The sequence below is a fragment of the Geotrypetes seraphini genome, chromosome 2 (assembly GCF_902459505.1).
Source record: "Geotrypetes seraphini chromosome 2, aGeoSer1.1, whole genome shotgun sequence".
Classification (NCBI taxonomy): Eukaryota; Metazoa; Chordata; class Amphibia; order Gymnophiona; family Dermophiidae; genus Geotrypetes; species Geotrypetes seraphini.
Window position 1 is genome coordinate 142,603,457 of NC_047085.1, and position 24,322 is coordinate 142,627,778.

General features: G+C 42.4%; 1 protein-coding gene across 1 annotated transcript in view; it reads right to left on the reverse strand.

Moving 5' to 3' along the window:
- The window catches only part of GREB1L (GREB1 like retinoic acid receptor coactivator), a 415,187-nt gene that overhangs the window by 221,524 nt on the left and 169,341 nt on the right, over positions 1–24,322 (reverse strand). The window contains 1 exon segment of the mRNA XM_033933926.1: positions 1,023–1,156. The gene's annotated coding sequence lies outside the window, so the exon portion shown is untranslated.

Genomic DNA, 24,322 nt, shown 5'->3' on the forward strand with positions numbered 1-24,322 from the left:
TCTTCCATCTCTGTCCTCCCCTTCCATTTCCCTTCCCTCGCCAGGAGGTCTGGCATTTTTCCTTTTTTTCATCTCCATCCCCGCAGCTGCTGTGATGGACTCCACCATCCCCAGATCCACCATCTCTCCTTTTCTCAACTACCCTTTCATCCAGCCTCTCTCCATCCTTCTCCATCACCCCAGGGTCTAAGAGTTCTCCCTTTCTCTTCCCAACTACCCTCCTATCCAGTATCTCTATCCCCCCACACCCCTCCACACCATCCCTTGTGTCCAACTTCTTTCCCTTTCTGTTCCTTCCCTCTTTAAATCCTCTTTAAATCTTTGTCCATCTCTCTTCCTCTCCTCTGTTTTTAGACCCGTTATTTCTTCCCCAGTCTGTAATATGCATGTCTCTTTGAACCCTCTTCCCTCCCTCCCTCCGTGTACTTCTACACCAGGCCCCCTCCCCTAAAGGCCTGCTCACCCTGAAGGCCTGCCCCCCCCCCCGAAAGCCTGACCCCCCTGAAGGCCTGCACCCCCCACCGAAGGCCTGAAACCCCCCCCCCACCCCCGAAGTCCTGCACCTTCCCTGAAGGCCTGCATATTCCTCCCAGGCCTCCCGGTCTTACTTTTACTTAATTGCAGCAGCGGAGCAGCCTTCAGAGAGGATCACCAGTACTATAGCGATTCTTGCAGGCTGCCATCGGTCTCCGCAGCTGTCGTTTCCTCTGCCGTGGTCCTGCCCCTCCTCTGACGTCAGGGGCAGGATCGCGACAGAGGGAACGACAGCTACGGCAATCCTCTCTGCAGGCTGCTCTGCTGCTGTTAGGTAAATGTAAGAGTGGGAGGCCTGGGGGAAGCCGGAGGACACTTCCTGACTGACCCTCCCCCCTTGCCAATGGTGAATTGGTGAATTGATTTGAATCAGAAATCTGACAGCACCACCCGCCACCAACCGTTTTTTAACTTCAGTACCAATTTTAAATACTTTAAGCTGTTATGCAAGCAATCTCCTAACAGACCATAAAAAGTATTAGCCCCACCTGCGTTGAACTGTACTGAATCACATGATGGCAGGTTAAATTTAGCAGTTCCTGTGGGTTCCCTCTGCTGGGCAACGCATTCCAACCAAACCACAAGCACCAAGGAGCTAACTAAGAAACTTCTTGACAAAATTCTGAAAAAGAATAGAGCAGACAATGAATATAAAAACTGCAAAAACCTTTAATAAGTTTATTATGAGGATGAAAAGATGGGGAAAAAAGTCTTTAGATCTACAGCTCAGGAGCAGTGGAAAAAACTACAAGCATTGAAAGGATGTAGGCCTCCTTAGTAATTGGCTCAGTGACACTGGAAGACAGCACACGGCAAGAGAATGGAGCTCAGACTGAATGGAAGGTGCTCTTGCTTACGTATCTCCAGGGCAGGATTAATTCAAGTACACTGGGCCCCCTGCCCCACCCCACCCCCATCATGCCCCACCCTCTAACCCGCCTCCATTTATTTACCCATTTTCTTATTTACTTCTTTATTTCTTTTTTTTCTTTTATTTTAAAATTCAAAACAAACAACAAAGATTACCATACCAGTGCCAGAGTACAGTTTTTCTTCTATGCAACCTCCAAACATCTCTGAACAAATCTCCCCTTCCTTCCTAGAGGAAGAGATCTTCAGCTGGCAAAGCTTTGGGAAGCCCACCAATTTATATTTTGCATTTGGGTATGAGGCATGGGGCATGGCGGTAAGAAAATTTAGTGCCTGTCATTTTATTGGACTAAAACATTTCTCACTTAGTTTTCAGAGGTTAAAACCTCTTTCTTCAGGTCAGTAAACTATACTGCTGTTAAAGTATCCCTGTTCTGACCTGAGGAAAGGAGTTATGGTCTCTGAATTAGTAAAAAATGTATTAAAATTAGTCACCTTATTTCCATTTTCTATTAATAAATGATTATCAACACAGCTACAATAATTATTTATCCTAAAGCAAAAAGAAATAAATAAAACAAATAGAAATTTTTTTCTACCTTTGTTGTCTGGTTTCTGCTTTCCTCATCTTCTCATCATTCTCTTCCTTCCATCCACTGTCTGCCCTCTCTCTGCCTCTTCCATGTGGCATCTGCTGCTCTCTTTCTATGCCTCATCCCTCCCCACATTGGTGTGGCATCCATCTTCTTCCCTTCCCTCATCCAATGGTCTGGCATCTCTCTCCTCTCCTTTCCTTTGCCATACCCCCATGGTCTGGCATTTCACTCTCTCCTCTCCCTTTCCCCCACTTCCATCAGCATCTAATCCCTTTCTTTACCTCCAACCCAGTTCCATCCAGAATCCTTCCACTTTATGCCTCTCTCCCTTTTCACTTCCCCCCACTTCCATCAGCATCTGACCCCTTTCTTTCCCTCTAACCCAATTGCATCCAGTATCCTTCCCCCTTATGCCTCTCTCTCCTTTCCCTGCACACCAATTGCATCAGCATCTGCCCCCTTTCACTCCCTCCACCACCCTTCCATACTACCCTGCCCCACCACATCACCCTGGCCCCTTTCTCTCCCTCCACCACTCTTATATGCTCCTTTCTCTCTCCCTCCAAACTAACCAATGCTGTGAAGCAAGGTCCTGCAATGACTTCAGTTGCCGGCTCTGCTCAGGAAGTAAGTGATTTCAGAGGGGGTGGACCGGCAGACACAGGGAGTTGCTGCCAGGTCCCACGATGACTGCGTCTGCCGGTCCACCCCCTCCGACGTCACTTACTTCATCCCTGAACAGAGCCGGCAGATGCAGTCATCGCAGGACCTTGTAGCAACTCCCCGAGTCTGCTGGTCCACACCTTCCAATGTCACTTATTCCGGATGCATTGCCGTTGATGTGTGTGGGGGGGGGGGCAGTCTATCCGGTTGGGTTAGACCAGGGGTGGGCAATGAGGGCCGCAATCTAGTCAGGTTTTCAGTATTTCTCCAATGAATACACATGAGATCTATTTGCACACAATGGAGGCAGTACATGCAAATAGATCTCATGCATATTCGTTGGGAAAATTCTGAAAACCCAACTGGATTGCTGCCCTCGAGGACTAAGGTTTCCCACCCCAGGTTAGACTATGTGCAGCTTTCCATTCCTCCCTCCCATACCCCTGTGTAGTACCTTTCCATCCATCCCTCCCATCTCCCTGTGCAGCAGCTTTCTATCTCTCCTACCTCCCTCTCATCTCCTCATTTAGCAGCTTTCTATCCCTACCTCCCATCCCCTTGTGCAGTAGCTTTCCATCTCTCCCTCCTATCCTCCTGTGCAGCAGCTTTCCCTTTCTCCTATCCCCCTGTGCAGCACCTCCTGACCAACCCCTTCCACTGTGACATCTGCTATGGGCCTCCCAAAGCAGCAGTAGCAGTGGTGGGAGGAAAGAGGCAACGCTCTGAACAGGTTACTTCTGGCCTGCCCCAACAAGGCTTTCTTCTGCTGCATCATCAGTGATGCAGCAGAGGGAAGGCCCCAGTGGAGCAGGCCAGGAGCAGCCTGTTCCGAGCACTGCCTCTTCCCAATGGCCACCACCACCACTGCTGCTGCTTTAGGAGACCCAGAGGTGTCAGGACTCACTAAATAGGCGAGTCCAATTTTTTTTAGAAAGCTAATCGATTCAAATTGGTGAATTAGGCAGCACTAGCCTGAACTTAGATGACTTCTTTGAAGTCACCAATTCTTTTTGTTGCAAGGTGGAGCTCTGTCCTTACAATTTTAGGCACTGAGTGGAAGATTCTCAAAACTTAACATGCCCTTAACGTGGTCTCTAAACCTGCTCCAGATGGCTTTTACCGGCCGATTATCCCTCCTGCCACCGCCACCCACTTTGACAACCAAACACCCAACACCCCCAGGTAGAAAGTATATCCACACCTTCCCACACCCCGACAACCAAACACTTGACACCCCTGGCAACCAATAGGATGCCCACTCCCACCACTGCCGTAGCCCAATCCCCCAACAACCCCCCCCCCTACCTTTAGCATGAAGACCAGCAGAAGGGAAGTCAACTCCTGGGATGTGCTGGGAAGGGTCTTAAGAATGTGATTGGCCCAGAAGCTTAAGGTTTCCCCTTTTTTGACCTAAAACAGGATGGCAATCTTCACTCAGCTAGCTTCTTCCTACTTATTGCTGCAAAAAAAGGGATCATGAGAGACCTGAGTCCACCATGATCTGCAGAATGATGAGACAGATATCTACCACCCCTCCCCTTGGGTGAGAAGCTCATGCTTTACTGACACAAAGCCTGGCATGGAAATGAGCTTGGATATTTTTTTTAATGTTATTGGCAGGTCCTTTAGGAGCAAATTGTTGTTCTGCCAGACCCTCCTCTGAATGATGTCTGACTAACTAGTCTGTGAAAAACTACTGTCACTTATACTAATACTTACAATGAGCTCATTTCCCTTACAATCAGTCAAGCTGGTTGTACCTACAGTAAGTGAATGAGAATTAAGTCAGGAGTATGCCACAGTCCTCATGATTTGCATTAATAAGGAGAGATGTTTTCTTCCCACTACATCCTGCCCAATTCATCTACATCTCTCTGAGAAAGGTGCTCTTGAAGTGATTCTTTATCATTCTCCCAGCGCCTGTTTCCTGTTTTGTTTTATTTCTATTAAAAGTGGACTTACAGCTACCATACAACTTCACTCAAAAATAAATTTAGTAAAATGGAGATTCCAATATAGAAACATGATGGCAGATAAAGGCCAAATGGCCCATCCATAGTAACCATTATCTCTTCCTCTCTTTAAGAGATCCCAGGCTTTCTTGAAATCTGACACAGTTTTTGTCTCCACTACGTTTACCGGGAGACTGTTCCATGTATCTACCACCCTTTCTGTAATAAAGTATTTCCTTAGATTACTCCGGAGCCTATCACCTCTTAATTTCATCCTATGCCCTCTCATTCCAGAGCTTCCTTTCAATTGAAAGAGATTTGACTCATGCACATTTATGCCACATCGGCATTTAAACGTCTCTATCATATCTCCCTTCTCCCACCTTTCCTCCAAAGTATACAGGCTGAGAGCTTTAAGTCTGTCCCCATGACAAAGACCACACACCATTTTAATAGCCTTCCTCTGGGCCAAATCCATTCTTTTTATATCTTTTTGAAGGTGCGGCCTCCATAATTGTATACAATATTTTAAATGAGGTCTCACTGGAGTCTTATACAGGGGTATCAATACCTCCTTTTTCCTACTGGCCATACCTCTCCCTTCGCCGTCACTTTTTCAACATGTTTGGCCACCTTAAGATCATCACATACAATCACACCCAAGTCCTGCTCTTCTGTTGTGCACATAGGTTTTTCACCTCCTAAACTGTACCGTTCCCTTGGATTTTTGCAGCCCAAATGCTTGACCTTGCATTTCTTAGAATTAAATTTTAGCTGCAAAATTTCAGACCATTCTTCAAGCTTTGCCAGGTTTTTCTTCATGTTATTCACATCATCCGGCATGTCTACTCTATTGCAGATTTTGGTATCATCTGCAAAGAGGCAAATCTTACCTGACAGCACTTCAGCAATATCGCTTATAAAAATGTTAAAAAGAACAGGCCCAAGAATAGAACCTTAAGGCACACCACTGGTAACATCCCTTTCCTCAGAGCGATCTCCATTGATCACTAACCTCTGTCGCCTTCTACTCAACCAGTTCTTGACCCAGTCTGTCACTTTGGGATCCATCCTGAGGTCACTCAGTTTATTTATTAGACATCTGTGTGGAACTCTGTCAATGGTTTTGCTAAAATCTAAATACACCACATCTAGCACACTCCCTCTATCCAATTCTCTGGTCACCCAGTCAAAGAAATTGATCAGCTTTGTCTGACAACACCTACCTCTAGTGAATCCACAGGATTCTAGAAACTTTACCGTTCTCTGTTTTAAAAGCGTTTCCATTAATTTGCTTACCGATCTGTAATTCCATACTTCTTCCTTGCTTCCACTTTTGTGTAGAAGGACCACATCCGCCCTTCTCCAGTCCTCCGGTACCACTCCCAACTCTAGAGACCCATTGAAAAGGTCAATCAGTGGAGCCATCAGAACTTCCCTAAGTTCCTTCAGCCCCCTCAGATGTACACCATCTGGCCCTATCCTTTTGTCTACTTTTATTTTAGCTAGCTCATCATGAACACAACCCTCTGAAAATCATTCAGGGTCTACCACTCCTCCATCCCTATTCATGTTTGTCTTCTGTGGTCCCACTCCTGGCGTTTTGCCGTGAACACAGAACAGAAATATCTCAAAGCAATGTCTACAAAATTCATTTTCCCAGCTACAAAAATATAATTTCTCATTAGAAATTCTATAGAGGTGTTCAAACTTTCCTTTGAAAATTAATTTGAATAAACCTCTTGACCCTAAACCAACAAATCTTGACAATATGCATGACAAGTTAATTCTGGTTCTCACCCTGTTGTAAATGTATAAAGTTAGAAGATATTGCCACAGAGTGTCAAGTCCATCCAATTCCTTACTTGCCAAATATTTTCCAACCAGACAGTGACTTTCAGCTTCGGTACCCCCATGACTTCTCTTTTTTCTCATAGCTACAGCCAGGTCAACAGAACCTGCAACAGCATCACTGTCTGCTCCAAATTGAAGGTATAAAAATTCTATCCAGATGAAATAGGTTGCATTGCTACTGTGCTGACACATTCCATCTGGTTTTGGTGGCACGCATCCAGAAAGAACATTTCAGAACAACTGCAGGCATCTACCACCTCTTGAACCACCATAAATAAAAGTCAGGGAAAGCAATCAAGTAAAACAGAGGCATTCACCTCTAAGGATGGCTATAAGATTGGGAAGGAAAAGCTTTCTGACGCCACAGCTGCTCCTCCAAAGGCTACATGGGGAAGGCTGGAAAGACATAACTACAGTCAAAGGCCGGGAAGGCATAACTCAAAATTTATTGTTCCATTTCCCTATATTCAGTCAAGGGAATATGGAATTCAAGCAAAGTTAAACTGGAAACCATGACACTCAAATTTACTGTTGCAATTAGACCCTTCTTATGTCTGTCTCAAAGCTTTTAAGAATTACTATACAGCTGGTAATAAATTACAATTCTACAGTACATGACTGTACAATCATTTATAAAAACACATTCCAAGTACTATATTTGGAGAAAGCAGCCAGGTTAAAAAAAATTTTTTTTCTAATTAAAATAAAATATTTAAGACCAATTTACTTTCTTTTTTTTTTTTTTTTTTAATTCTTTATTCATTTTCAAAATTACATTAAGTGTTAAATATATTCATTCAGATTAACATTAACTACATCACTTACAAACAATCATTGATATATTACATAAAAACATATCCCTTCCCTTTTCCCACCCCACCCACCCTTATATTCCATTATCATATAAAACATGTAAGAATAAAATTCCCCCCTCCCTACCCCTTAAATCGATAAGTATAAGGGAAACAATTTCAAATTAATCTTTACAATACTTTGTTAATGGTTTCCACACATCCTGAAACTTCTTAAAATATCCCCGTTGCAATGCAATAAACCTTTCCATTTTATAAATATGGCATAAAGAGTTCCACCAGAAGTTATAATTTAATCTCCTCCAATCCTTCCAATTATATGTAATTTGCTGAATGGCAACACCGGTCATTATAAGTAGTAATTTATTATTATTCACAGAAATCTGACTTTTTGCTCTCATTTCCATACCAAATATCACAGTATCATAAGATAATGCCACTGGGTTATCTAATAAATTATTAAAATTGGGAAGGGAGGAAAGAGTATGGGTGTTATTTGACTGTTATTGTTACATTGAGATAACATGGATCACTGGACCATCAGAGATTGGGATATTATTAGGTTATAACAACTGTATTAATTCATGCAATACTGACTTTGTTTGCAGTTGGTTGACATAGCAATAAAAAAAGATTTACATAAAAACTGCTTTTAAAATGTTCTGCCTTTCGATTAGAGAGAGACCACAAGGATCTTTGACCACTCTGACTTCATTTGTTGCGGCTTCAGTTGACGCTTTTTCACTGCAATTAGATGTGCAGGAAGCACTTCAACAAGAAGTGCATGAATGAACACTGCTGTGAAGAAGCCAGATACGCTAAACATAGTAGCTAGTGTGGTAATGAGCATCACATGGAAAGACAAAACAATAGGCCAGTAAATCCCCACCTGAAGGAAAACTGCCTAAATGCACTTTTGACACTACAAATTATGTATGCCTCTCACTCCTCTGTAATGGAACTAACTTTATTGTTCCACTGCAGCTCATCACTCATCTGTACAGTGTTCTAGATCAGCAATTTTTTTTTTATCTTACCAACAACTTTATTTATATTACTTTTATGTTCCTTATTTTATTTATACCGTTTTTATGTTGCTTTCTATAACCAAAAGCTAATTACCTAGTTGTAAAATTCTCTTCTAGTAACCTTAACTATGGGCTCCTTTTCTAGGCCGCGTTAGGTCTTTGACGCGCGGAATTGCGCACGCTAAACTGCCGCCTGCCCTAGACCTTAACGCCAGCACTGAGCTGGCATTGGTTCTAGCCGCGTAGCGCGGGTTTAGTGCGTGCTAAAATGCTACGTACGCTAAAAACGCTAATGCGGCTTAGTCAAAGGAGCCCTATGTGTCATTATCGTCTTCTACTCCTCCCATTCACAAGTAAATGCAATTGCTCATTTAGAAAATTGCATTTCACTAATATACAGTATTCATAAAAATTTTTATACGCTGACACAGTTTGAGTATTCCCACCAAGACACGAGATAATTTTAGGTACTGTGCATTTTTGTTCATTATTAGCTTCTTCTCATTGACACTAGCTGCTCAGTTGCACAGACATCTTCAGATTCGCTTTCCACATCCACAGCATTCTCTTGTCCAGGTGATAGAAAAGCTCAGCAATCGCAGCCCATTAACAAATTATCTGCCTGTCTAACATTGCTACTTGGATGTCGTCACCATCTAAATTTAAACATGGCTAAGACTGAACTCCTTCTCTTTCCTCCCAAACCTGTCTCTCCCCTTCCTCCATACTCTATTCTCACCCTCCCTGTCTCATTGGCTCGCAACCTCAGGGTCATCTTTGGCTCATCTCTCTCAAGTTTTATTAAAATTTTCATGCATCGCAATATTATAAATTCAAAACGATTTGCAATTAAAAACGGAGTCTCAGTTATTAACTACAACAAACACACGAACATTACAGACTTATACATAGGGGAAGTAGGGAGAACTACAATAAGCATAGTAAAGTAAACAAGAAAGGTAAGTACAATGGGAGGGTAAGACTTTTAAAAGTGTAATAAAAAAAGGTTAAGGAGCTGGAGGAGTTGCCGTGCAGTGAGAGATTGGAGAAACTGGGCCTCTTCTCCCTTGAAAAGAGGAGACTGAGAGGGTACATGATCGAAACATTCAAAGACAGATTGTTCACCCTCTCCAAGGTAAGAAAAACAAGAGAGCCCTCTCTAAAGTTGAAAGGGGATAGATTCCATACAAACGTAAGGAAGTTATTCTTCACCCAGAGAGTGGTAGAAAACTGGAACGCTCTTCCGGAGTCTTTTATAGGAGAAAACACCCTCCAGTGATTCAAGACAAAGTTGGACAAGTTCCTGCTAAACTGGAATGTACGCAGGTGAGGCTGGACTCATTTAGAGCACTGGTCTTTGACCTGGGGGTTGCTGTGTGAGTGGACTGCTGGGCACGATGGACCACTGGTCTGACCCAGCAGCGGCAATTCTTGTTCTTATAAAGGAAATTTAAAAGTTTTTTTAAAAAAATTCCTCGAGGCCTGGGACAAAGGAAACAAAAGTTTCTGCAATGAACAGGGTCAAAAGAGAATCCGGCGAATATGTCTCAAAGGCATCCTTATATAACCAGCATTTTAACAGTGCTTTAAATTTACTTAGCGATTTTTCTTCCTTAAGTGCTGGTAAAGAGTTCCATATTCTGGGCTCAGTAACAGCAAAGATCGTATCTTGTCTTGTATTTATTATACTAAGCAATGGAATTACTAGAAGGTTTTTCTCCTCTGATCTCAAACTTCTAGAAGGAGTATATGGAATAATATACCTTTCTAGGAATGATGGAGCTTTAGTTGTTAATATTTTGAATGCTAATAATGCAATTTTAAAGGAGATTCTGTGGACAATTGGTAGCCAATGAGCTTCTTTGAGAAGAGGAGTTACATGGTCAAATATTTTTCCTATTTGTTATAATTTTGATTGCAGTGTTTTGAATTAATTGTAGTCAACGGATTTCTTTTAAAGCAACTCCTTTATAAAGCGAATTGCAGTAATCCAACTTTGAAATGATTAGTGAATTACAAGAACATTCAGTGAAGATGAATCCAAGAATGGAACAATTGATCTGATCATTCGTAACCTCTGAAAACAACTTCTCACTACTGCACTGATTTGGTTGTGATATGTCAATTTTTTAATCAATAATAACCCTCAGAACTCTAATCATAGTAACTTCCTGTAGTTGAATATTATTTATGTTAATGTTAATTGGGGTGGTGAGTTTTAGTCCTTCTTTCCATGGTAAGTGCATTATTTTTGTTTTGTTTGTGTTTATTACTAGTTTATTTTCATCTAGCCAGTCTGAAATTGTACCTAATTTCTTACTGACATTTAAAAATTCCTCTGTAGAATATGAGTCTAATGGAGGTAAGAGTTGAAGATCGTCCAAATAAGCAAATGCTGTAAACCCAATAGATTGCCAAAGAGTCAGCAAAGGGGCTAAAAAAATGTTAAAGAGTAGGGGGGATAATATCGACCCCTGCGGGATGCCATAGTTAGTAGATATCATGTCTGAGGTAGAATTATTAAAGATAACATTTGACGATCTATCTGAGAAATAAGATTGAAACCACTGAAGCACAATATCACCAATTCCAATGGATTTAAGTCTTTTTATAAGAAGATGGTGATAAATGGTGTCAAATGCGGAACAGAGGTCTATGGATATAAGGAAGCCAGATCGGTGGTGATCCAGAAAATAAAGATTAGCTATAGTCATTCCTATCATTGAGTGTTCTGTTGAATAATGTTTCGAAATCCTATTTGATTAGAATGAAGTGCTCTCGTTTTATCTATAAATTTGGATATCTGATTGAATGCTACCTTGTCCGTCAATTTAGCTAAGAATGGAATTTTAGCTATTGGTCGAAAATTCGCAATGTCATTAAGGTTTGCCTTTGGATTTTTGAGAATTGGATGGATTGTCGAACATTTCCAGAATTTTGGAAGAGATCCTGTTTCTAGACTGCTGTTGATGAGTTTATATATGAATGACCCTAACTTATTGAAAAGGCGTTTTAAGATAAATGCCGGAATGATTTCAGAGTCATTGCTTTTTATGTTTATGGATTGAAACAGCCATTGAATGTCGCTTAGTGATGGTATATTGAACTGAGCATATTTTGAAAATGGCAAGATATTATCGAGCTCTGTGAGGTCTATGTCAATTTTTGATCTAAATTGACTTCTAATGCTGATGATTCTTTCTTTAAAGTAGTGTGCTAGATCTTGGGCAGTAATTGTAATATCAGAATCGGTATTTCTTTGGGATTTAAACATAGTTAATGATTTTAATATTGAAAATAGCATGGCAGAGTTTTTGCCTTTCCAATTCGTTTCTTATAGGACTCCTTCTTTGCTGCATTTATTTTAATCTTATAGTGGTTTGCTTGTTCCCGATATTTTGATAAATTCAAAGGTGTTTTAGTCCGACACCATTTTCGTTTGAAAGCATGCAATTGATTTTTAATTAATGTTAACTCGGCGGTTTACCAAGGGTTTTTTTGTTTTTTGACTGAAATCAATTTTGTTGTGGTAGGTGCCAATTCATTCATCAAATTTATGCAAAGATTATCCCACTTGGATAATTGGTCTTCGAGCGACAAGTTATCAAAGTTGTTGATATTCAACTTAATAAATGAGGCAACTGATGAGTCATCTAGATTAGAGTAGTCTCAAAAATATATTAATTTAGGTGACCCTAAAACTGAATATGGTGATTGAAAATATTTTATTGTTATTAGATTATGATCAGACCAGGGTACAGAATAGATATTTGATACCAAAAAGTTTGACTTTAGGGAGTTTGAAGCCAGGATCATATCTATTATATGACCAACAATGTGTGTTGGTTTAGAAATCATAGTGGCTAGATTTAAATCAGAGATAAAATCTCTTAAATCAGATGATAAAGCATTCTCTGGCACATATCGCCAAAGCTTGTTGTTTCTTTCTATCCAATATTACTAAAATCTAGACTTTCCTTTCTGAACATGCTGCCAAGGCCCTCATCCACGCTCTCGTCACCCCCTTACCTAGATTACTGCAACGTGCTTCTCGCAGGTCTTCTGCTAAGCTATCTCACTACCCATCAATCTGTTCAGAATTCTGCTGCACACACTGTATTCCGCCAGGGTTGTTATGCTATGCTGTGTGCTTTTTTGACTTTGGACTGAAGATACTGCAACATTTCTTGAAGTTGATGCTGCAATTCTTAAAATATGCTAAAATGCTATAAACTAACATTAGTCATAACCTTAAAAGTTTACATGACTGAAAAAAACTAATAACAGATCTGAAATCAGCGTGAAAAAACGATTTAGAAAAATGTGCTGTGTTGTCAGATGATTCTGAAAATTTTTTTTGTTGCTTTGTGTTATTGTTGTAAAATGTCTAAGTACTAAGCACACCCTGGTCCTGCCCAAAACACACCTCTAACACGCCCGTTAAGATTTTCACTAGTAAGAAGTCCAAGGGCTCCTTTTATGAAGCCGCGTTAGCAGTTTAACGTGCGTAATAGCGTGCGCTAATTTGCCAGCTGTGCTAGCCGCTACCGCCTTCTCTTGAGCAGGTGGTAGTTTTTCGGCTAGTGCGGGGGTTATGCAATAAAGCCGCTGACGCGACTTCGTAAAAGGAGCCCCAAGTGATGATTTAAGCTGCTTTTGGACATGTTTTTTGAAAATGAGCTCCTCAGTGTCTTCTGCAAATGGAAGGATGCTTCCAATCATAAGAACATAATAATAGCCTTACTAAATCAGACCAATGGTCCATCAAGCCCAGTAATTCATTTTCAATCCAGGTCACTAGTACCTGGCCAAAATCCAAAGAGTAGCAATATTCTATCTAAGGCAAGCAGAAGCTTCCCCCATGTCTTAACAGACTATGAACTTTTCCTCCAGAAAAATGTCCAAATCTTTCTTAAAACCAGCTACGCTATCCGCTTTTTCCACAACCTCTGGCAACGTGCTCCAGAGCTTAACTATTCTCTGAGTGAAAAAATATTTCCTCCTATTGGTTTTAAAAGTATTTCCCTGCAGTTTCATCGAGTGTCCCCTAGTCTTTGTAATTTTTGATGGAGTGAAAAATCGATCCACTCAGCATTTTGTAGACTTCAATCATATCTCTCCTCAGCCTAAATTCCAAGCTGAACAGCCCTAACCTTTTTAGTCTTTCCTTATACAAGAGGAGTTCCATCCCCTTTATCATTTTGGTCGCTCTTTGAACCTTTTCTAGTGCTGCTATATTTTTCTTGAGATAAGGAGGCCAGAATTGAATGCAATACTCCAGGTCCTTTTTAAATAATTCCTAGCACCTTGTTTGCTTTTTTGGCCGCTACAACACATTGGACGGAAGGTTTCATCATATTGTCTACAATGACGCCCAGATCCCTTTCTTGGGCGCTAACCCCCAAGTTGGAGCCTAGCATCTGGTAACTGTGATTTGGGTTATTCTTCCCAATATGCATCACTTTGCATTTGTCCACATTAAATTTAATCTGCCACTTGAACGCCAGCCTTCCAATTTCCTAAGGTCTGTCTGCAATGTTTCACTAATTCTTTATGTGGTGCTTCCAGCTGCTTACTCAATATCACAAATCTGTTGGTTTAGTTTCTTATATTCAAATTTTGTCTAAGATATAATTTATTCTCTCAAAATGGCTTTGGCTGTTTCCAAAAATAAAGCTAGCATTTCTGCGTGCTGCTGATTATTAATTCCGAAGTCCTCCCATATACTAGACACAAATTAAACCTATTGTCTTCCCAAAAAAATGGTTACTTTTCTGTCTGGTAAACTGCCCCATGTTCTGGTCTCTGGAATCTACTTACACAACTATCTTGACCCGTAAGGGAAGCTGCTATATCATTAAGGGCTCCTTTTACAAAGCCACCATAGAGTTTTCTATCGCGGGCTGGCAAGGTAAGTGCCCTGATATGCATAGGAATTCCATGAGCATCAGAGCAAACCTCTACCATGGCACACTGAAATGATTTATTCTAAATAGATGCAATAATGCCATGTACTCCCTAACCTCTCTCCCACCCATCCCCATCCTTCCACCCATGTATTTGTTTCCCCCTTCCCAATTTAATATTCATAAGGCCCTGAACTCCTTGTTATTAAAAGTAATCATTATATGAGTGTTCTAGCACCCTGTTCAAGCTTACACATCCTACTAGGTCTCTAATTGTTTTGTCACTTTAATTCTGCTATACATCATGAATACTGCATTATGTACTTCTGATCTAAATCACCAACAATTCAATGACAGAAAAACTTTTATTCTTGATAAGCCTAAACATTTTTTTAGTTAATACTTCAGTGTATTTGGTGAGCCTAATCTTGACTAGTGTCTCCTGAGACTGAGGAATTACAACATTCAAAATGTGTTTCAGACTAATTTTCCTGGCAGATTCCTGCTCAGTGTCCACATTAAACATTTACAACATAAGATCGAGCTAACTTGCTATCTTTAGGGAGTCGATTAAACAAAATGGCTGAAATAACTTCAAAACACAGTGAGGTAGAATACGTGGAGGGGAACGTCTAAGTCCGTTTTCGTCCAAGTCGTAAGTCGTCCAAAGTAAAAAAACAGCTTAGGACACATTTTCGAAAAATACGTCCAAATTATTTTCCGTTTCGAAAATCGTCTAACTATATGACCTGCCGATCTGATCGTCCATTTTTATACCACATTTTCGTCCAACTTTTCATCCAAAAACACCTAGAACAAGCCCTGTTGGAATTGGGAGGGGTCTGCAAAGTGATGGACTGAACACCCAGACATGGCACCTAAATAGTGAGGTACCTTACAGGGCACTGCTGTGAACTTCATAAAAAGGGTGCCATGTCATCATCTCACTACAGCTCCCTTATAGGTCATGGTGAGCTCCCCAAACCACCTCCAGAATTCCCTAGACCCACTTATCTTCCACCCCAATAGCCCTTATAATAATAATTTTAATAATAATAATTTTATTTCTTATATACCGCTAAATCTGTTAGGTTTGAAGCGGTTTACATAGAAATTGAGGAAACAATAAAAATAGGATAAATAAAGAAAAGGTACTTAGAAATTCCCTTACTGTCCCGAAGGCTGACAATCTAACTGCAGGAGCCACTTATATGCCAGTACAAAAGGGTTTTGGGGGTGTATAGGGGAGTGCACATGTTTCAATATAAATGCAGTGATTATAGGGGTTTATGGGCATAGGTCCTCCTCTCCATGAGTCCCTAACCCACCCCCAAGATGACTTAAGCCGCCTCTGTGCAGCATGACTAGGCTTTTCTTTGCCAGGCTGCCAGGTGATGATGTTCTGGAGGCACAATTTTCAAGTTGTGATTAATATTTTTATTGGGGTGGGGGGGTCAGTGATCACTGGGGTAGTGTGTGGGGGTCTGTATTATGTGTTTGCAGTGCTTATCTGGTCACTTTAGGTGGGTTTTTGTGACTTAGACCATGTTTTAAATGGTCTAAGTCACAACGTCCAAGTTCCATCGATCCTGTGCTGTATAAGTTTTGGTTATACATGCAGTATGACTAAGTCTAAGCCGGCCCACGTCCCGCCCAACTCCCACCCTCGACACTCCTCCTGACGCGCCCCGTTTAACTCTGTTCGTTCAGCAGCACTATGAAGGCCTAAGTCGTTTATAAATATGTCCAAACCCCGTTTTTATTATCGGCATATGGACGTTTTTGACTGATGATTGTCCAAGTGACGACTTAGGCCAGTTTTGGATGGTTTTCCCTTTCGATTATGAGCCCCTAGTGACTTGTGAGATGAAAATGAAAGCATGTTTTGAGCTCATTTTCAGTTCACACTGTGACACACTGGAAATCAGTGCAATTCAGTGATGTGGATGTCTTGATCCTTCAGCTACTCAATAATATGTCCACAAAGCTTATAAGTAAGTAGCTTTTCTGTTTTCACTGTTTTGTTAGTATATCAAAATTTTTGAGCATATCTTCCATATGGTTCATAGACAACGGCGCGAAAGACAAAGGCGTGCCCGGACAATTGAGCGCAGCATGGAGGTGCGCGCCGCTCAAAATTACAGTTTTTAGGGGCTCCGACGGGGGGTTTTGTTGGGGAATCCCCCCACTTTACTTAATAGACATCGCGCCGGCGTTATGGGGAGTTTGGGGGGTTGTAACCCTCCACATTTTACTGTAAACTTAACTTTTTCCCTAAAAACAGGGAAAAAGTGAAGTTTTCAGTAAAATGTGGGGGGTTACAACCCCCCAAACCCCCCACAATGCCCCCACAATGCGGCGCGATGTCTATTAAGTAAAGTGGGGGGGTTCCCCCCACGCCCCCCCGTCGAAGCCCTAAAAACAGTAATTTTGAGCGGCGCACACCTCCGCGCTGCGCTCAATTGTCTGGGCGCGCCTTTGTCCCGGCGCGCTTTTGACCTGACACCCTTCCATATATGTTTTGTATGCATTTCTGCTTCGCTTGGTACTTTTGTTGACTGCTGTTTGCTCAATAAAAATGATTTAAACATAAGTAGCTTTTCTTTCTTCTTTGACATCTTGGACTTTGTACAGTACATGCCTGATGTGACCTTTCCAGTTACACTTCTCCCTCCGTATTCACTGTGATAGGGGATTAACAGAACCTTAAATACAGAAAAACCGTGAGTAACTTTTTCATATGTTATTCACTGTTTTCTATTAAAAACCATCGTGAATATGGTGAAACCACAAATAACATGGTGGGAAACCTGGCCTGTTCCTGAAGGAGAGGCAAAACACGGTGAAGAAAGTGCTGGGAATCAGCGATTTTCTCTGTAAACACTTGGAATCAGCGATTTCTCTATGCAAGCTGATGTAATTTGGGGGGAGGAGCCGGCAAGCTAAAAACCGTGAATAATCGAAACCGCAAATGCTGAAACCGCGAATACAGAGGGAGAAGTGTATCTGTTTGACACTTTGCCTCTTTAACTGTCAAGAATTCAATGCATGGTTCACAACACTGGAAAAACACAATGTGGAATTTGTTTTCTCTCATGACTTGAAATTTGATGGGCAGTTGTTGCAAACAGGGTGAATTTCCACTGACCTAGTCAAACAAACATCCTTCATGTGTTAATTCAGCCTCAGCAGGAAAACCTTTCCTTCGACAGCTGTTAGACCTGTCCTTGACAGGGGGCAACACCACAGAATCATCACAAACTTCACAGATAAGATAACCTTGATGCTTGACTTTTGAGCACTTGCCAAAACTGCTAGGGTCATTCATTCAACCTGTCAAGTACAGCAAGATTTCTGTGGGGCTCTGATCCTTCTTGTTGAGCTGAAACCTGTATATTGGCCAGGCTGAAAAATGTGCTTTCAGTGAATGACTGAAAAGTTCTCATCCCAACCAAGAAGGTTTCTGGTAGTTTCTGAAATGCTCTTTGGGGCTGTAGCTTTGTTGAATAAACAATGTGCCCTTTTTACAGTGCCCGCCTCTTTAAGGTGATGCACAGGAGCACTGAGCTACATTTTGGTAGCCCGATACTTCTGGGCAGGAAAAAATAATGACAGTTTACAAAATGTAATGAAAGCTTGATGGGAGAGGGAGTTTTATTTTTGTATTGATACTGATTGATTATAAGTGCTTATTTGATTATTATTATTTGTATGTATATTGTATTGCACTTTTTGTTGGCCTTGAAAACTAAATAAAGAATTAAAAATTTAATGGCAGTTGTGTTATTTGATTTAAATAATAATACATTTCATTATGTAGCCCATGTTACCTTAACCTAACATGCAGCATGGAAAAATAAAGCATAATTTTGTCGTTTAACATATATTGAGTGAGAAAAATCATGTATTATTCCCTTTAACATACATTAGCAGCTATTCTCTTACACGGAAAACAATGTCAAGCTAATCCAGAAGCTCAAATTTGGATAGTTGCAGTGAACCCTCCCAACCCAAAAAAAGGAAAATTTTGGGCTCCTTTTAGGGCATTAATGCGCAAAATATCGTGTGCTACAATGCGGTACGCGCTAGACGCTAAAGCCAGCATTGAGCTGGCGTTAGTTCTAGCCGTGTAGCGTGGGGTTAGTGCGCGCTAATCTGCTGCGTGCGCTAAAAACGCTAGCTCACCTTAGTCAAAGGAGCCCCTTGTCTCACTTGAGAAAAGCATTCCAGAAAGTAAAGTCGTTTTAAATGTGTTTTTGCACTATTGCTTCTTTGCTATCAAGTGCTGTTAAAGAATGTCAGGACAAACGAGTTTTTTTTAAAACCCTCAGATGGTGTCAAAACTACTGTTTGCTCGTTACTAAATCTGCTACTGTGCCAGAGATCTTTGCTATTTTTCACACGGAGGCCAGTTTGTCAAATAAAAAGTTCAGTATGACAGTCAAGATTATCACCAGAGAAAACCTTGTCAGCCTCACCAGGTACTTTCCCTACTTGCCCAGGTGTGGATTTTTTCTATGCTGTTTTGAAATTTTCTCATCTATACTTGGTTGGTTGGTTGTTATGGGGATGAGGAGAAGGATGTCATCTGCGTAGGGTAGTAAGGTTTCATCTTCTAATTGAATGTTTCCAAGTGAGCTCAAGAAAAATTTGAAAAGGATGGGGGAAATGGGGAGCCTTGCGGTACGCCGCAGAATGATAGAGACGTTTAAATACCTACGTAATGTAAATGCGCACGAGTCGAGTCTCTTTCATTTGAAGGGAAACTCTGCAATGAGAGGGCATAGGATGAAGTTAAGAGGTCCCTCCCTCCACTTTTCAATCTTCCCCTATATTTCTCTACAGGCTTGCTTGCAGTGCCAACTTTTGAACAACTTTTCTGCTTTCTTCCATCCCTTCGTAACTCTCAGTAAGTTTGAGTTGCATGGTGCCCTCTGCCTTGTGAGAACAGAATGAGACTTTGGGCATTGCAGAGCTCAAACAATTAGAACCGTATATTTATGTATTTATTTACTTAACATTTGGTAAAAAGTAATTTCTGTACCCAACAGATCTAAGTGGTTTACAATCTAAACACTGTTTCAATAAAGTAGGAAAAAAACGCCAATATGTGGATAGGAAAGTAAAGCATCACTCGATCAGCATCTAAAATTGAGTGAAAGAGTAGATTTGGAGGACATTTTAAGAAGGGAATCAATATGTAGGAATCAATATATAGGCAAAAGGATGCCAATATGACTTTATGAAATATTTATGTTCAGATAATTGTATTGCATTGTCAAAGTTTAAAAATCAATAAAGATTTATAAAAAAAAAGAAGAAGAACTGCTATGAAGGCTATGCTAGTAGCAAGTCTGAGGTGAAGATGGAAGGATTGTATACTGAGGAATGAATCAGTGGGCCACATTTAAGATTGATGGGGGCTGCCATTGGTCTCAAGCCTTGCAATGAGACCACTGTGCAGTGCAGTAGATTAACACAGATCCTGCACAACTTCTACAAGAAATCTGTACAGCTTTTGAGTCACAAAGCGGCTGACACTGTTATTTTGCATTAGGGTAGAAGTAAGAAAAAGAGAGAGAACTACAGGCTGGTAAGCCTGACTTTTATAGTAAGTAAATGGAAATGCTTTTAAAACTGAGAATAGTGAAATTTTTGGAATCCAAAGGACTTCAAGACCCAAGATAACACAGATTCACTACAGGTAGGTCTTGTCAGACAAATTTCATCAATTTCTTTCAATGGGTGACCAGAGAGCTAGATAGAGGGAAAGCGCCAGATGTGGTGTACTTAGATAGAAATATGATGGTAGATAAAGGCCAAATGGCCCATCTAGTCTGCCCATCCACAGTAACCATTATCTCTTTCTCTCTCTGAGAGATCCCACGTGCCTATCCCAGGACCTCTTGAATTCAGACACAGCCTGTCTCCACCACCTTTTCCGGGAGACTTTCATGAATCTACCACCCTTTCTGTAAAATAGTATTTCCTTAAATTACTCTGGAGCCTATCACCTCTTAACTTCATCCTATGCCCTCTCATTGCAGAGTTTCCCTTCAAATGAAAGAGACTCAACTCATGCGCATTTACATTACGTAGGTAATTAAACGTCTCTATCATTTTGCGGAGTACTGCAAGGTTCCCCATTTCCCCCATCCTATTCAAACTTTTCATGAGCTCACTTGGAAACATTAAATTAGATGATGAAACCTTACTACCCTACTCAGATGACATCCTTCTCCTCAACCCCATAACAACCAACCAACCAAGTATAGATGAGAAATTTCAAACAACATAGAAAAAATCCACACTTGGGCAACCACAAACAAACTTAAACTAAATGCTACCAAAACCAAAGTCATCTGTTTTCATACTGCTCAGCAGAACGCCCTGACGAGCATTAATCTTCAATCCAGTACCACCCTCGCAGTGGAGACATCCTCAAAAGTACTTGGCATCATTCTGGATGACACACTCACAATGAATCCTCAAATCTCCAGGGTCTGGAAAAAGACCATCTTCACCTTGCACCAGCTAAGACTTATTAAACCATACTTCCACCAACATCATTTTGCTTTGATTGGCCAGCTGATGGTACTACCCCAGCTGGACTACTGCAACTTAGCATACATGGGAATCAACACCACTCTAGTTCACAAACTGCAGCTCATTCAGAACACAGCTGTTAGACTTATCTTCAACCTAAAGAAATACGATTCGATCTCAGCCTTCCTCAAACAACTACACTGGCTACAAATTTCATTGCGAATACTCTTCAAAATATCATGCATCTTACACCACATAATTCACGGAAACTCAGCCACTCCTCTCACCCAACTAGTCTCAATGGTCTGGTCTACCTCTAGGAGACTCATAAACCGAATACAGTTAAATCTACCTTCTACAAAAAAATCTCCACTACAGGCGCTTGTTCCACTCCATGCTTACCTTCATAGGAGTAAATACCTGGAATAACCTACCAGAAATGATCAAAAAAGAAACTAAACATACAATATTCCTGAAGAAACTGAAAACCTTCCTCTTTGACAGCTGAACCTACATGACTTCTCAGAAATGAACCTTTCCACCTCTTTCTCTAGATGAAGCTTCTAGACAACTGAGATTTCTCACCCCCCCCCCTATTACTCCCCTTTCAAGGCCCCCTTTTATTCCCTCCTCCTGATCCCCTTTCAACCCCTCTCTGAAAGTCACCTAGAGCCTGAATAGAAAATTAGATTAGATATATCTCCTTTCCCGCCTTTCCTCCAAAGTATACAGATTCAGATCTTTAAGTCTGTCCCTATATGCCTTATGATGAGGACCACACACCATTTTAGTAACCTTCCTTTGAACCAACTCCATCCTTTTTATATCTTTTTGAAGGTGTGGCCTCCAGAATTGTACACAATATTCTAAATGAGGTCTCACCAAAGTCTTATACAGGGGCATCAATACCTCCTTTTTCCTACTGGCCATACCTCTCCCTATGCAACTTAGCATCCTTCTAGCTTTCGCCGTCACCTTTTCAACCTGTTTGGCCACCTTAAGATCATCACATGCAATCACACCCAAGTCCCGCTCTTCTGTCATGCACAAAAGTTCTTCACCCCCTAAACTGTACCGTTCCCTTGGGTTTTTGCAGCGCAAATGCATTACCTTACATTTCTTAGTATTAAATTTTAGCTGCTAAATTTCAGACCTTTCTTCAACCTTCTCTAGGTCTTTCTTCGTGTTATTCACACCATCCAGCGTGTCTACTCTATTGCAGATTACTGAATCAGCCCCAAAGAGAGTTTTGCTGCAAGCTCCAAAAAGCCTGAGTCTGCTTCTTGCACAATTCACTCCCCCCCCCCAAATAAAACTCAGTTTTCTTCAAATGTCACAGCCATGACTCTTTGCCTCAGTGGCGTACCTAGGGGGGGGGCGGGGGGGGCGGGCCGCCCCGGGTACCAGCCCTAAGGGGGTGTTCCCGGCCTTGCCGTTCAGTCCCCCGCCACCCCCGAAGGACCGCTCGCCCCCCTGGCCTCCCCGCACCACCTATGAACAGCCGCAGCAGGATCGCGAAGTCAGCGTCAGCATCCCTGCGCTGCTTCCTACGACGCGATCCCGCCCCTCCTCTGACGTCAGAGGAGGGGCGGGACCGTGGCGCAGGAAGCAGCAGGGATCGCTGACGCTGACTTCGCGATCCTGCTGCGGCTGTTCATAGGTGGTGCGGGGAGGCCAGGGGGGCGAGCGGTCCTTCGGGGGTGGCGGGGGACTGAACGGCAAGGCCGGGAACACCCCCTTAGGGCTGGTACCCGACGCTGACTTCGCGATCCTGCTGCTGCTGTTCATAGGTGGTGCGGGGAGGCCAGGGGGGCGAGCGGTCCTTCGGGGTGGGTCGGGGCATCAGGCCTTCAGGGTGGGGCGGGCGGGCAGGCAAGCAGGCTTTCAAGGGGGAGGGGGGTGACAGGCAGGCAGGCAGGCCTTCAAGGGGGGACAGGCCTTCGGGGGGGGGGTGCAGACATTCAAGGGGTGCAGGCCTTCAAGGGGGGCAGGCAGGCCTTCAGGGGGGTGCAGACCTTCGGGGGGGGGGGGTGTAGGCCTTTGGGGGGGTGCAGACCTTCAAGGGGGTGCAGGCCTTCAAGGGGGGAAAGGCAGGCAGGCCTTCAAGGGGGGGTGCAGGCCTTCAAGGGGGGGTGCAGGCCTTCAAGGGGGGTGCAGGCCTTCAAGGGGGAGACAGGCCTTCAAGGGGGGGAAAGGCAGGCAGGCAGGCCTTAAAGGGGGGACAGGCCTACAAGGGGGTGGGACAGGCCTTCAAGGGGGGGACAGGCCTTCGGGGGGGTGCAGACCTTCAAGGGAGTGCAGGCCTTCGGGGGGGGGGTGCAGTCCTTCAGGGGTGGGGTTTAGGCCTTCAGAGGGGGACAGACCTTCGGGTGGGAGGTAAAGTCCTTCGGGGGGTGCAGGTCTTCAGGGGTGGGGTGTAGCCCTTCGGAGGGGGGACAGACCTTCGGGGGAGGGGGGTCCTGGTGTAAAAGTACACAGAGGGAGAGAGGGAAGGGGGGGTTCAAAGATACATGCATATGCCAGACTTTGGGGGTTAGAAATAATGGGTCTAAAAACAGAGGAGTGGGAGAGAGATGGTGCATAATGGGATTTAGGGAGGGAAGGAACAGAAAGGGAGAGAACTTGGAAACAGGGGATGGTGTGGAGGGGGGATAGAGATACTGGATAGGAGGATAGTTGGGAACAGAAAGGGAGAGATGGTGGATCCTGGGGTGGTGGGGAGTTGAGAAAAGGTGAATCTGTGGATGGAGACAAAAAAAAGGAAAGATGCCAGATCTCCGGGAGAGGGAAGGGAAACGGAAGGGGAGAACAGAGATGGCAGACGGATGGTTAGCACGGAGAAAGGAGACCCTGGCAAGCAAGACAACAAGAGCCTGGGACCAACAAGATTTGAATATTGATCAGAGAACAAAAGGTAGAAAAAATAATTTTATTTTCTGTTTTGTGATTACAATATGTTAGATTTGAAAAGTGTACATGAGACAGCTTGAAATGGGAACTTTTCTATTTTTGTGAATGGCAAGGCTGAGTTCAGTTAAAATATATGCTTTATAAGAAAATATAATAATGTGTTTTATTAAGTTTATAAGCATTGCTGGCATACTCGGTGAGGTGTTCCTAGTGTTGGTGGTGGTGGTAGCATGTCAGTGTGTTGAGAGGAAGAGGTAGTCTGGGAAATTCTGCTGAGCAAACTCTGGGCCCATTTCCACCCCCAGTTAGTCCACTCCACTCAACTGGTTCACACACTGAGTGGGTCTTTGGGTGTTATTTCTGGGTAGTTGTTTTAGAATCTCTTCCAGTGGTTTGTCAGTATCTCCTTCTGGTCCAAGGAAGGAAACTTTGTCAACCTTAGCATTGACCTTCAGAATATGTTTGTAACAGCGCTGCTTGTGTGGCATTAGGCTATGTAGTGATCGAAAGAAAAAAACAGACCTTTGCACATTTTTGCACTATATGGTGGGTGTATGAGGAGATTCATTTCCTGCACAGTTAAGTCCATTTTTTCTACTGAATAATAGTATAGGTACAATGAAAGTAAATAGCAAAAATGTTTGAGTAGAT